This window comes from Dama dama, chromosome 7 (genome assembly GCF_033118175.1).
Source record: "Dama dama isolate Ldn47 chromosome 7, ASM3311817v1, whole genome shotgun sequence".
NCBI classification, from domain to species: Eukaryota; Metazoa; Chordata; class Mammalia; order Artiodactyla; family Cervidae; genus Dama; species Dama dama.
The window spans coordinates 5854133-5869300 of NC_083687.1; positions in this window are offsets into that span (position 1 = coordinate 5854133).

The following is a 15168-nucleotide window of genomic DNA, read 5'->3' on the forward strand; positions in this document are numbered from 1 at the left end:
TCCCTGGTCAGGGAACTAAAATTCCTCATGCTGCAACAAAGACCTGATGCAGCCAAATAAATAATTTTTTAAATGCATGTTTCAAATTTTTTAATCAAAAAATAAAATTTAAAAAATAATAATAAAATTTAATCTGCTGCCTCAAGAAATAAAGAGCTTTGCATCATGGAACTCATGGAAATGCAGTAGGCAGAAATGTCTGACCCTAAAGATTCCTAATCCCATGGATCTTCCTGTGACTTCTCTTTTGGAGCACTTATAGTTGCTGTTTTCTCTTTAGGCTATGAGCTGTATATGAGCAAGAACTGTCTTTATTAATCACCCCTTTACACAGTTAGATTTAGCATGGGGCCTGACACATTGTAGGTGCTCTAAAGCAAACCAAAATTTACATAGCAGATTAAGAACTAGGATGATATTAAATGTATCATGACACTAGAAGAGAATTCTAGAAGAAATAGAATTAAGTAAAGATACATAATTCAATGTGGGATGATAAGGGAGGACTTCCTAAGGGTGGTGGTGTTTAAATTAATTCTTAGAGAGCATAAAAGAGTTAGGAAGGGAGGAAAGAGAATTCTAGGAGAAAAAAACATCAGATCAATGTCACAGAGACATGAGATAACATGATGTATTCTGGGAACTTACTCCAAACAGCAGGATAACATGGAGGATAACATGGAGGGATATGGAGAGAGAGGAGACCAGAGCCCAAGACCAGGTCAATGTCATGCTAAGAATTTGACAATTAGTGCCGGAAAGTGTTACTCCAGACTCCGAAGCAGAAAGTCTTACAGTTCAGTTTGGAAAGGTCATCCTGGCAGCGACATGTAAGGTGGATGAGAGGCAGAGGCTAGAGGTACAGGACCAAGTGGGAAGTGGGAACTGGGACGAAACACTAGAACAAGAACATAATTCAGCCAAGTTCTTTGATACCTGATAACAAGAATCGCCCTTTCTCCAGCTTCCAACAACATATTCCCCATTTCTGTCTGGATCTCCCCAGAATGGCCCTCACTGTCACCATTCTCTTAGGTACCTTCTAAGAAGATTATGGCTGTTTCCACAGCCCTCCTGCTTTCTCTCTGGCGCATTCATGTCAATGTACTTTTTCCAGCAGGAATTCCATGTTCCCAGAAATTCCTCTGCTCCTGGAAATTCATTCCTCAGGAAAGGAATCATGAGAAGCCCTACATGTGTCCCTTTGATCTGATCCCACGTATAACTGAGAGAAATTCCTCCACATTGGCAGCATATAGTTGGTATTTTTCTTCATATTTCAGTATTAATCCCAGCTGTTTTAACTATCAAGTGCTGTGTAACACACAGCCCCCAAATTTAGTAACTTAAAACAATAACTATTTATTTGCTTGTGATTTTGCGACCTGGGCCGGCTCCATGGGCAGCTCCTGTCTCCTCTACGTGCCACTGAGGAGGCTGGTGAGACTCATTCTGGGGGTCCACGTCTAAGCCGGCCCCCAGCTGTCACATGGGAGCTCAACAGGGCCGCACCGGCCTTCATTCTCGGCCATGGGAACCCCCACTTGACTCAGACATTTCACTGCAGCATGGCTGCTGAGTCTCAGAGATGAGGAAAGGGAGCCGGGCTCACTCGTTCCTGCGCTCAGAGACCCCGATCGTCACTTCCCTGCGTTCCCCTGGACAAAGCAGCTCCAGGCCCAGGTCAGACTCAAGAGGAGGAGATCTAAGGTCTCCTGCCTGAAGGAAGGACGTGCATGATGTACAGGGACCGGCAGAATTATTTGGAGGCATCTTCAGAGAGTATTTACTACTCAGGTTGTTCCTCAGTGTTATATTTCATTGGTCATAATGAAAAGTGGTGTCTCCCAGAAAAGAAGCACAACATTGCTTTTCTAATATTTTTACTGAAGTATAATTTACATTCAATGAAACAAACAGTCTTAGGTGTACAATTCAGTGAGTTTTGGTGCATGTACACAGTTGTGTAACACATACCCATATCAAGGTACAGACTATATTTCTCACTTTAGAACATTCTCTTGTGTTTTTCCTTGTCAAGACATGTTCCCAGAGACAGCCACTCACTGTTCTGACTTTTTTCATCTTAGATTAGATTTTCCTGCTTTGGAACTTAAATGAAATTATAAATAAAATTATAAATGAAATTATAAAGCACCTATTCTGGTGTGCTAGACTTTTGTTCATCATAAAGTTTTTGAGATTCATTCATGTTGTTTTGTGTATTATTATTTTGTTCCTTTTAATTATGAGTAGTATTTCATTTTATGAATATATTTATAGTTTAATAACTATTCATTTGTTAGTGGCTACTTGAATTGTTTTCCCTTCAAAAGTTAGTTGCTCAGTCATGTCCGACTATTTGTGACGCCATGGACTGTAGCCCCCCAGGCTCCTTACTCTGTGGAATTCTCCAGGCAAGAATCCTGGAGTGGGTTGCCTTTCTTTTCTTCAAGGGATCTTTTCAACCCAGGGATTGAACCTGCTCTCTTGCTTTGCAGGTAGACTCTTTACCACTTGAGCCCCCAAGGAAGCCCTTGATAGTACAAATAAAGTGGTTTTGAACATTCTTGTACAACTCATACACATAATATTTTCTTTCTTTTGGGTTACGACTAGGAATTCACCTGGAAGTAAATTACTAAGTCATAGAGAGGACATCTCCTTAATTGTACAAGAAATTGTCAAACACTTTCCCAAAGTGGTTGAATTAGAGTTCCAGTTGTTCCACATCTATGTAAGTATTTGGTGTTGTCAGCCACTAGTTGTAGCCATTCTGGAAGTGTGAATGAGCTTCCCTGCTTGCTTATACGGTAAAGAATTCATCTGCATGCAGGAGGCTGAGGTTCAATCCCTGGGTTGGGAAGATCCCCTGGAGAAGGAAATGGCAACCCACTCCAGTACTCTTGCCTGGAGAATTCCACGGACAGAGGAGCCTGGTGGGCTACAGGTCATAGGGTTGCAGAGTTGAACAAGACTGAGCAACTCACACACACTTAAAAGTGTGATGGTATCCCACTGTTGTCTTAATCTTCATTTCATTTCCCTGATGACTAATCATGTTGAGCACATTTTCATGCATTTATTGCTCATTCATATACCTTTCCTTGTGAAGTGTCCATTAAAGTATTTTGCCCATGTTAAATACATTTACAATGTTTCAGGTGTGCAACACAGTGATTCCATTTTTAAACTATACTTCAGTGAAAAATAAATTAGAAAGAAGAAACCCTGACCTCATAATGTCAGATTAAAAGAGGCCTAATTAGAACCCAAGCGTTGTGATTCCCCAGAACTACTTACACTACCCCAAGATCCTGCTGCCTTTCAAAGGGAAGTTCTGAGCACACCCCTAGCACAGATGGTGCTGGGTGGCCAGGCCCTGCACCCGGCTGTGGACAAACAAGGAAAACAAGAACAAACAGGGGGACCTCCTCACCCAAGTCTAGGGCTCCTATTACATCCCAGCAATGTTACAAAATATGAGATGAAAGCATTCCTGTAACTATTTATGAATACAAAAATCTACTTGTGCAGTTTGCCTTTTTATAAATGAGTTTTACATGCTTTTGGAGAGAATTGACAAAAAACAACATATGATTCCAATCATATACATAATATATCTCTCTAGTTAAGTCTTCTTTAATTTATCTTAGCAATAAGTATCACATATTTTAATTTAAAATGTTTATATCTGCTCTAATTGTAAATTTTAATCTTCAAGTTTCAAGTTTCAAGAAGAAATTTCAAGAGAGTATGACAAATTTTTCCCTATAATCTAAGAGAAGACAGAGTAGCATCATTACTATTTTAGAAGTAGACAATTTTGAATAAAATTTTTTAATTAGAAGAAATGAAATATGCAGACATTTAATAATAGTACAAAGGTAGAATTTTATGAGTTATGGAAGAGTTACACATGATACAATACAAAAGTCAAGGAGAAAGCAAATTCAGCCTTTGATATTTCTTTTTTTTTCCTTTGATATTTCTTTTTTTTTTTTTTTTTTTATTTTTATTTTTTTTTTTCCAGTGGGTTTTGTCATACATTGATATGAATCAGCCATGGATTTACATGTATTCCCAATCCCGATCCCCCCTCCCACTCCTTTGATATTTCTTAACCAGCTAAAAATAACAAAAACATACTTAAGCAAATCTGTCTTAAATATATGAAAAACTGAATTCTAAAAGATGTAAGAAATTGGGAAAATAAAAAAGCTTCTTATGACAACTACATCCAAGATGGCATTCAACATGGATAATAGTCTATTTTTTAATTTAATGTTTTCATTTATAGAGACTGTTCTTCTTACTTCATTAGATGATTTCAGCATTTAGTCATCAACATAACCAAGCTAAGTCCTTCAGATTTGATCTTTCACTATAATTAAAAGTAGCTGGTCAGTAAGTAGACATTTCTTCAAAGAAGACATACAGAGCCCAACAAACACATGAAAACATGCTCATCATTGATAATTATGAACACGACTGAGCGACTGAACAACAGCAACAAAGTCAAAACTACAACGAGGTACCACCTCACCCTAGTCAGAATGGCCATTGTTAAAAAGTCTACAAGTAATAAAAGTTGGAGGGAGTGTGGAGAAAAGGGAACCCCCTAATACTGTTGGTGGGAATGCAAATTGGTGCAGTCATTATGGAAAACAGTATGGAGTTTCCTCAAAAAGCTAAAAACAGAGTTGCCATATGATCCAGAAATTCCATTCCTGGGCATATACTCAGATAAAACTGTAAAGATAAAAAAGTATTCAAAAAGATACTGCAGGGAGGCAGAGGAGACACAGACATAGAGAAAAGACTGTGGATACAGCGGGGGGAAGGAGAGGGTGGGACAAATTGGGACGGTAGCACTTGAAACATATACATTACCGTATGGAAAATTAGATGGCCATTGGAAATTTATTTTACGACACAGGGAGCTCAAATCTGGTGCTCTGTGACAACCTAGAGGAGTGGGAAGGGGTAGGAAGGGGTGGGAGGTGGGAGGAGTTTCAAGAGGGAGGGGACACATGTTTACCTATGGCTGATTCATGCTGATATATGGCAGAAACCAATAAATATTATAAAGCAATTATCCTCCAACTAAAAATAAATAAATTTAAAAAATAAAAAAATTAAAACCAATAAATAAATAAATAAAATAGGCAGGCAGCATGGCACAAGGCAACATAAGCAAAAATGTATACTCAGGAAAAAAAAAATCCTGACCTCCTCTCTCGCCAAGCAACAATTCCATAGCAAGTTTGTGTTCTAATGGTGTAGGGAGTATTTAAAATTTTCATATCCCAGGTATGTTTTATTTTTTCACAGACTCGTAACCCTTTATTTGCTTCATAAGTGCTTCTTACGTGGATGAAGTGAAGTGAAGTGAAGTCACTCAGTCGTGTCCGACTCTTTGCGACCCCGTGGACTGTAGCCTACCATGCTCCTCCGTCCATGGGATTTTCCAGGCAAGAGTACTGGAGTGGGTTGCCATTTCCTTCAGATAGAGGAGCCTATATATTTCATAAAACATTCTCAGCTCTAGTAACTATTAACATGTTAAGACACATACAATGCGATGAGCCCATAAGCATGTGCTGGGAAATAAAGTCAGCCTTTCCCATCTCCAGTGTTACTCACACTTTCTTTAAGAATAACCTAGACAAAAAAAAAAAAAAAAAAATAACCTAGGAACTGTTAACACAGTTTCCCTGGTCCTGGCCTGAGATTCTGACTTAGTAGGTAAAGGGTGAGCCCTGGAATTTGCATTTTTAATAAACACAGATATGGTCCTGAAAAAAAAGATATATTGACCCCTATGTTCATAGCACTATTTACAACAGCCAAAACAAGGAAATAACCTAAATATTTATCGATAGATGAATGGATAAAGATGTGGTATATATATATATACAGTGGAATATTGTTGTTGTTTAGTCATGCAGTTGTGTCTGACTTTCTGTGACTACATGGGCTGCAGCACACCAGACCTCCCTGTCCCTCGAAATTTGCCAAATTTGCGTGAACGTCCATTGCACCGGTGACCCCATCCAGCCATTTTATCCTCTGATGCCCTCTTCTCTTTCTGCCCTCCATCTTTCCCACATCACGGACTTTTCCAATGAGTCATCTGTTTCATCAGGTGACCAAAATACTGGAGCTTCAGCTTCAGCATCAGTCCTTCCAATGAGTGTTCGGGATTGATTTCCCTTAAGATTAACTGGTTGATCTCCTTGCTGTCCCAGGGACTCTCAGGAGTCTTCTCCAACACCACAGTTCTAAGGCATTGATTCTTTGGAGCTCTGACTTCTTTATGGTCCAGCTCTCATAAATGTACATGACCACTGGCAAGACCATAGCCTTGACTATACAGACCTTTATCGGCAGAGTAATGTCTCTGCTTTTCTGATGTCTAGGTTTATCTTAGCTTTCCTGCTGAGAAGCAATCGCCTTCTGATTTCACGACTGCAGTCACCATACACAGAGATTTTAGAGCCCAAGAAGAGGAAACCTGTCACTACTTCCACCATTTCCCCTTCCATCACATAGATAGGGAGTCCACAGGGTCGCAAAGAGTCAGACCCAACTGAGCACACAGCACACACAAGCACCATGGAGCCAGATGCCATGATCTTCTTTTCTTTAATATTAGCTTTAAGCTGGCTCTTTCACTCTCCTCCTTCACTGTCATCAAGAGGCTCTTTAGTCCCTCTTCGCTTTCTGCCATTAAAGTGGTATCATCCACATATCTGAGGGTGTTGATGTTACTCCCACCTATCTTGGTTCCAGCTTGTAACGCATCTGGCCCAGCGTTTCTCGTGACGTGCTCAGTGTGTAGGCTCAACAAACAGGTTGACAGCAGGCAGCCCTGTTGTCCTCCGTTCTCAACCTTGAACCAATCAGTTGTTCCATACAGGGCTCTAACTGTTGCCTCGTGACCTGCATCCAGGTTTCTCAGGAAACAGGTACGATGGTCTGCTATTCCCATCTCTTTAACAGCTTTCCTCTTATGTTTGTTTGATCCACACAGAAAAAGGCTTTAACATAGTTGGTGAAACAGAGGTAGGTTTTTTTAAATTTACAGTTTGATTTACAGTTTTATTTATAATTAGATTTATCTAACTGTATAAAAAGACAAATGAAATATTACTCAGCCATAAAAATGAAATAATGCCATTTGGAGCACCATGAATGGACCTAGAGATTATTACACTAAGTAAAGTAAGTCAGACAGAGAAAGACAAATACTATATGATACCACTTATATATGAAATCTAAACATGACGCAAATGGACATATCTACAATAACAGAAACAAACTCATAGACACAGAGAACAGGCTGGTGGTTGCCAAGGGAGCGGGGGTGGTGCAGGAGGGAAGGATTGGGAGTTTGAGATTGAGTTTAGTTCAGTTCAGTCACTCAGTCGTGGCTGACTCTTTGGGACCCTATGGACTGCAGCACACCAGGCTTCCCTGTCCATCACCAACTCCCAGAGCTTCCTCAAACTCATGTCCATCAAGTCGGTGATGCCATCCAACCATCTCATCCTCTGTCGTCCCCTACTCCTTCTGCCTTCAGTCTTTCCCAGCATCAGGGTCTTTACAAATGAGTCAGTTCTTTGCACCAGGTGGCCAAAGTATTGGAGCTTCAGCTTCAGTATCAGTCCTTCCAAAGAATATTCAGGAATGATTTCCTTCAGGATTGGCTGGTTTGATCTCCTTGCAGTCCAAGGGACTCTCAAGAGTCTTCTCTGACAGCACAGTTCAAAAGCATCAGTTCTTCAGCGCTCAGCTTTCTTTATGGTCCAACTCTCACATCCATATAAGACTACTGGAAAAACCATAGCTTTGACTAGACAAACCTTTGTCACAAAGTAATGTCTCTGCTTTTTAATATGCTGTCTAGGTTGGTCATAGTTTTTCTTCCAAGGAGCAAGTGTCTTTTAATTTCATGGCTGCAGTCACCATCTGCAGGATTTTGGAGCCCAAGAAAATAAAGTCTGACACTGTTTCCACTGTTTCCCCATCTCTTTGCCATGAAGTGATGGGACCAGATGCCGTGATATTCATTTTTTGAATGGTGAGCTTTAAGCCAACTTTTTCACTCTCCTCTTTCCCTTTCATCAAGAAGCTCTTTAGTTCCTCTTAGATTTCTGCCATAAGGGTGGTGTTGTCTGCATATCTGAGGTTATTGATATTTCTCCTGGCAATCTTGATTCCAGCTTGTGCTTCATCCAGCTGGGCATCTCACATGATGTATTCTGCATATAAGTTACATAAACAGGGTGACGATATACAGCCTTGATGTAGTCCTTTCCCAATTTGGAACCAGTCCATTGTTCAATGTCTGGTTCTAACGGTTGCTTCTTGGCCTGCATACACATTTCTCAGGAGGCAGGTCAGGTGGTTTGGTATTCCCATCTCTTGAAGAATTTTCCACAGTTTGTTGTGATCCACACAGTTAAAGACTCTGGCGTAGTCAATAAGGTAGAAGTAGATGTTTTTCTGGAACTTAAAAAGGTACTTATGACCAAACCTGTTATAAAGGATGTGGATTTATTCAAATAGACTTAATGATCTTAGGCAATGCACACCTCAGTGATTATTACAATTGACTGAGTGTCAGAGGTGTTTCCCCAGGTTTTGCAAACTGTGCAAGCCTCTGACAAGTCTTATGGTACTGTGGAAAGGGGAAGGAGCTCTTAAAAACTCATATTAGATAACTTAGGTTCTCCCCAGGTGGCGCAGTTGTAAAGACTCCTCCGGCCAATACAGGAGACACAAGAGACACAGATACAATCCCTGAGTAGGAAAGATCCCCTGGAGAAGGAAACTGGCAACCGGTCCAGTATTCTTGCCTGGGAAATCCCATGGACAGAGGAGCCTGGCAGGCTACAGTCCCTGGGGTTGCAAGAGCTGGGACAATTTAGTGACTAAACCACCACCCACCACATTGGATATCTTACAGTCCTAACAAGTGAGGGCTCAGATCAGAATTAATGTGATATGAAAAACAGAGGAAGATTTCCTGTTCCTGTAACAAAGCTGATTGAGCTGATCTCAACCCTCCCACTGGGTATACATAGACTTGACAAGCTTAGATGAACAGACACAGCTGGATAAACTATAAACACACACTCAAGAACACATAGCCTAAATCAAGAGAAACAAAAGGAACAATCCAGGACAGTACCATTCCTGAGCCTCAAAAGAGAAGTTTCAATGACTCCGAAGGATTGAAGATATGTCTTGGTCTTGGTGAAAAACAGAGTTGGAAGTGAGACACTTACATAAAGACAAGATGCTAGAAGAGCCATCAAGCTGTGAAAAGAGAACTAGAAAAATTCGATCCAGTGAAATTTCAGAGAAGCAGCATGGAAGCTTGTCATCCTCTGGGGTTCTGAATAGGCAAGACATTTCTGAAGAGTCAAACTCCAAATTTATACCATGGGTGAGTATGGTCTCTTAATTCATACTATCCATGTGATGTGGGAATTACAGCTGTGAATTTAACATAAATGCTAGTCCCAGATCCATGAATATTTTAAAACTCTGGTTTTGGAAAAAGCAAACGTCAAAAGCGGATATTAAATCACCATGCAGGGGCTGAGCCCCAGTCACATAGAAAACACAGCCTCAGTGAAGATGAGTTCACATTCCTAAACTACAAATCACACAAAGACATATAATAAGGCAGAGTCATCAACGGAAACAAAGAAAGAGGATTAGAAATAATGGAACAATCTAAAAGGGACTAATTAATTGTGTTCAAAATAATTACAGCAATGCAAAAAAGATTCAAAGCATAAGGAATAAAATAATTTGACTACAGGAAAAAAATAGAGATTTTAACATAGCAGTGGACATCTAGATTTTTTTTTTTAACATAGTCACTGTAATTACAAACTCAATGGACACATTTAAACTATAATTGGAGAGATTAGTAAACTGAGAGATCATTCGTCACACATGATGAAGCCCTAAACACAAAAGATATGAAAAATATGAGAGGGTTGACTTCATGCCATAGGAGCTCCAGTGGAAGAAAATAAACTAGGTTAGAGGCAATATTTGAAGAGATAAGGGCTGAGAATTTCCTAGAATTGAAGAAAGACATTATTGTAGTAGCTTATCAGATATTGTAGGTAAAATAAAAACAACTCATATTCAGATACTACAGAACAGTAAAAATGAAGAAAAACTCTTAAATGCAACTAGAGGGGGAAAAAAGATGTATCATTGGCAATGCCATTGGCATTTCTGGAGATGTGTTCATTCAGAGGTATTTCTGCACATTCCATTGCCATAGTGGCTTTCAAATATGAATATTACCATCTGGGACACTTCTACACTACACAAAGTATCAGTGTAAAACTGCCATGGGTATCTATCTTAGACTTAATCTTCTGTTCATTCCCAAATGCCCCCCTTTGCCTGCCCAATCCATTTCTTTGTCCCTCTGGTTGATAGTAACTCAATGTTTAAAATAGCTTCAGTCATGAAATCCCAATCTCTGATCAATGTGTAAATGACTATATTTCAGAGGAAAAAAATTCTGTGGTGAGCAAGGATTTGATTGTTACCATAAGTAGCACATTGTATGTGGCTTAATAATTGTAAATCCACGGAATGGACAACTTGATGAGCTTGAATTCATAATTGATCATTAAGACAAACGGATTCCTATACCTAATCTACCTGCAGGGCACATCACCTTTATTTACATCTAAAATTAGGGTGATCATATATTCCCCTACTTATTTGGTGAGAACATTGAGAAGAATTTAGATGAAGGAGTGGGTGACAAAATGCTGAATGTGAATAAGATCTTCCGAATGCATTAACTGCCATATCATTAGTATGATGTCTAAACTAATAGTCCAGTAAATGTACAAGGAAGACCATCACACTCTTATGTACCATCAACGAAGTCCTCAAAAATCAGAGTTGTCTAAACAATCCAGCCCTTTCAGAGATCTCTCTGTACATTAAGACCATTTCAACAAAAACAAATGTGTATATGAGAAAGACCTGGGCAGTGAAGGAGAATAAAGATTTTTATGTTCTAACAATTTCTTTATTAATAAGTGCCTTAAATCCAGAAGTGTATGAATGGTACAGTCTAGCTCATGTGAGACAAGAACAATCTGTGAAAAGCCAAAAAGGAATCTAGAATGAACTGACTACTCCCAGACTCACACTGGTTAGCAGTTGTCATTAGTGTCTGTAGTGACCACTATCAGTGAGGTGTTGTGATATTGTGATTTGTAATATGAAAAATATGTTTGGTCTTTGTCATTCTTAGTTCCTGGAATAGATCTCCTAAGACCTTTGGAATTTCCTATGGGATAAGAGCCTTAAAGGTGCTTTTTGTTATGTTTAGGAGGTGACTTTTGGAAAATCCTGAAGTCACCTGAGGATGGGGGCTGGTTGCCAGGGGAATAAACCCAATGATTACAGGGTAGGAACTCTCGGTTCCAGCCCCTGACCTATGGGGGGGGGGGCGGGGGGAACTGAAGATTAAGTTCAGTCACCTATGGCCAACGGTCATGTAAATTATGCCTATGTAAGAGTCTAGTGGGCTGCCGTCTATGGGGTCACACACAGTCGGACACGACTGAAACAACGTAGCAGCAGCAGCAATGAAGCCTCCATAAATCCCGAAAGGACCAGCCTGGAGATCTGGTGACCATGTGGAGATGCTGGGAGAGTAGGCTCTGACAGGCATGAAAATTCCCTAACCTTTCCCCACAGCTGGCCCTATGCGTCACTTCTATCTGGCTGTTCTTAGTTATATCCTTTTTTAAAACATTTTTACTTGTTTATTTTTGGTCGTGCTAATTCTTTGTTGCTGTACACGCTTTCTCTGGTTGTGGTGAGCAGGGGCTACTCTCTGGTTGCTGTTCACGGGTTTCTCATCGCAATGACTTCTCTTCTTCGAACACAGGCTCTAGGCTGGCAGGCTTCGGTATTTGCTGCGCACAGGCTTAGTTGCCCTGTGGCACGTGGGATCTCCCTGGAGCAGGGATTGAACCTGTGTCTCCTGCACTGGCAGGTGGATTCTTAACCACTGGACCACCAGGGAAGTCCCTATATTCTTTTATAATAAACTGATATCTAGTAAATAAAATGTTTTTCTGAATTCTGTGAGCCGCAATAGCAAATTAATTGCCCTCAAGGAGAGGGTGGTGGTTGATTAGAAACACAGGTGATAACCTGGACTTGTGACTGGCATCTGAAGTGCGGGTGGGAGGTGAAGAGGGCAGTCCTCCAGGACTGAGCCCCTAACCTGCAGAACTTGATGGCATCTCCAGGTAGATAGTATCAGAACTGAATTGAAAGGTAGGACAATCCAGCTGGTGTTTGAAAACTGCTTGCTGGCATGTGGAAAAAAATCAGAATTTCAGGGGATCATTCAAGAAGCCCGTGAGTCACTGTTGATGTTCTCTCTGTTCCTGCTCCATAGCCAAGTCCACAAGATTCTACCTCCAAACTTAAAAACAAATAGAACCACTTTTCTGTATCAACCCTATTACCAGCTCAGCAAAGCCTCCATCATGTCTCCCCTGGACCAGCCTTCCACTGGTCCATTTTTCCTCTACTCTATCCTTTCGTAGCAGCCAAAGTAATCTTCCAAGTGGATCTTCTTACTATCACACTAAACATCCTTCAAAGGCTTCCTAATATTCTTGAGATATAATCCAAATTGCTTATGTGACCTACCAGGTCTCCACAATCTGGTCCCTGCCTCCCTCATGCCTTCATTTCATATCACTCCTACACACTGGCTCCCTTTCAGTTCCTCAAACTCACCAGGTTATTTCCTGCTTCAGGCCATCTTGCTTGGTGATTCCTCTTCTTAAAATCTTTTTCTGCCTATACTTTACCCAGCTGACTCATTTACCTTACAGATAATAGATTGAATGCCACTTTGTCAGAAAGGCTTCTCTGGCTCCAATTTAAAATTTTGTACATTTCCATTACACTGACTAATTTTCTTCATATAATTATGAGATATAGCCATAATATTGGTCTCCCTTCCAAGACTATAAGCTCCAAGAGGGCACAAATCATATCCTTTTTGTCCATCACTGAATACCCAATGCTCAGCACAGAACTTGGCAGAATAAATTTTTTTTTTTTGAGTGAATGACCCTGAAAGGTAGATCATTCCATATTACAGGTGAGGATATTAAGATCCATTGTGAAACAACTTTTAAGACCTGGAATAGCACTCTAGGGTATGAATAGAAAGTATTATGTTTAAAAATTTTCCAGTATCATTTATCTGATTTTGTTGACTATTAGATGCTACCTGTTTAGATCAATATTGTGGCTTCCACTAAGCTTCTCAAGAGGCCCATGATGCATTCACATGTGTTTGCAGACCTGTGGTCTAAGTGGTAAAATTCTCAAGGATTTCTTAAGAATGTGTTCTAATTTTTCTTTGATGGTTTTCATTTCATTCATCTACAATTTGTGATCTCTGAAAAGTATTTAATTCATTAGAGTCAGACACAGGAAAATGACTAGCAAAGATCAATAGACACTTTTCTTCTGGGTCAGGGAAGGTACTAGATTCAAATAGTCATTAAATGACTTAAAAGTAAGACTTTTCAGAATGTTTTCCCTAAAACAATTTTGTGCCCCTCATTTCTAGTCACAGTAGGTAAAATTTCCTTCAGAGCCCTTCAGATTAATTCTATTGCCATTTTTGCTGGAGCACAACTGCATGACTTTTACATAGGCTTTCCTTATCTCACTGAAAGGGCTTCCCAGGGGGAGCTAATGGTGAAGAACCCACCTGCCAATGCAGGAGACATAAGACACGTCAGTTCGATCCCTGGGTTGGGAAGATCCCCCTGGAGGAGGAAATGGCAACCCACTCCAATATTCTTGCCTAGAGAATCCCATTGACACAGAAGACGCGTGTGGGTTACACTCCATAGGGTCACAGAGTCAGACACAACTGGAGAGACGTAACACGCAGGCACGCATCTCACTGAAGGGAGTGTAAGAAGCTCTGCTGTGTCCTTGGGCACAGACTTGACTTAAATAAAAGGTGGACTTTACTGCACTGAGAATGTCCAACAATCCCATGGAAGTGCAAAGCAGGGCGGGAGGTGGAGAAGAAAAATGATGATTTGGGGAGGATCCCCTTGAAGATGTTTTTCTCAAAAGAAGTTTCTCTCAAATTTGAATTTTCAGATTTATTCTCTGAGATTCACTAGGAATTTTTCTTTTCCCCTTTCAAAAAAATGTGGTAAAAAAGTACTTAACATAAAATTTACTATTTTGACCATTTTAAGTGTACAGTTCAGGGGTACTAAAAAGTCACCTGGTTGCACAACTACCATCATTATCCATTCCCAAGACTCTTTTCATCTTGCAGGAGTGAGACTGTACCCACTGAACACCATGGGCTCATTCCCACCTCCCTTCTGCCTCTGGCAACTGTGATTCTACTTTGTGTTTCTATGAATTTGACTAGTTGCTTTATATAAGTGGAATCATATTTGTATTTGTCCTGTTTTGACTCAGCATGTCTTCAAGGTTCATCCATGGTATAGCATTTGTTAAGAAGGTGCATCCTTTTTATTCGTAGTTTTAATTTTTTCTACAAACTGCTGTATTGTTTTCCAGTTGCTGCCCCATTTTACATTCCTACCAGAAAGCAGTGTGTCAGGGTTATGATTTCTCACCATCCTTGCCAACATTTGTTATTTTCTGACTTTTGTCTGTTTTACAATAGTCATCCTAATGGGTGTGAAATGGTAACTCCTTGTGGTTTTGATTTGCATTTCCCTAATAATTAGTGATATTGAGCCTCTTTCCCTGTAATTATTAGCCATTTGTATATCTTCTTTGAAGAAATGTCCATTCAAGTCATTTGTCCATTTCTTCACTGAGGTTTGTTTTCTTTCCTTTTAAAGGGGGTGTCTATATTACTCAAGTTTACGAGACAATACTAACCAAATCCTACAGATAAGGTGGTTATCTGACATTAAATTTCTTGCAAATAATTACTATGTTTACAAGACTATATCAAAATTATAGCTAAAACAATTTGCAAATTTTAAACTAAAAAATTTAAATTACTTCACCACATAATTCATATACATAAGTATGTGCGTAAGTGTACAGTTCAGTAGCTTTTCAGCA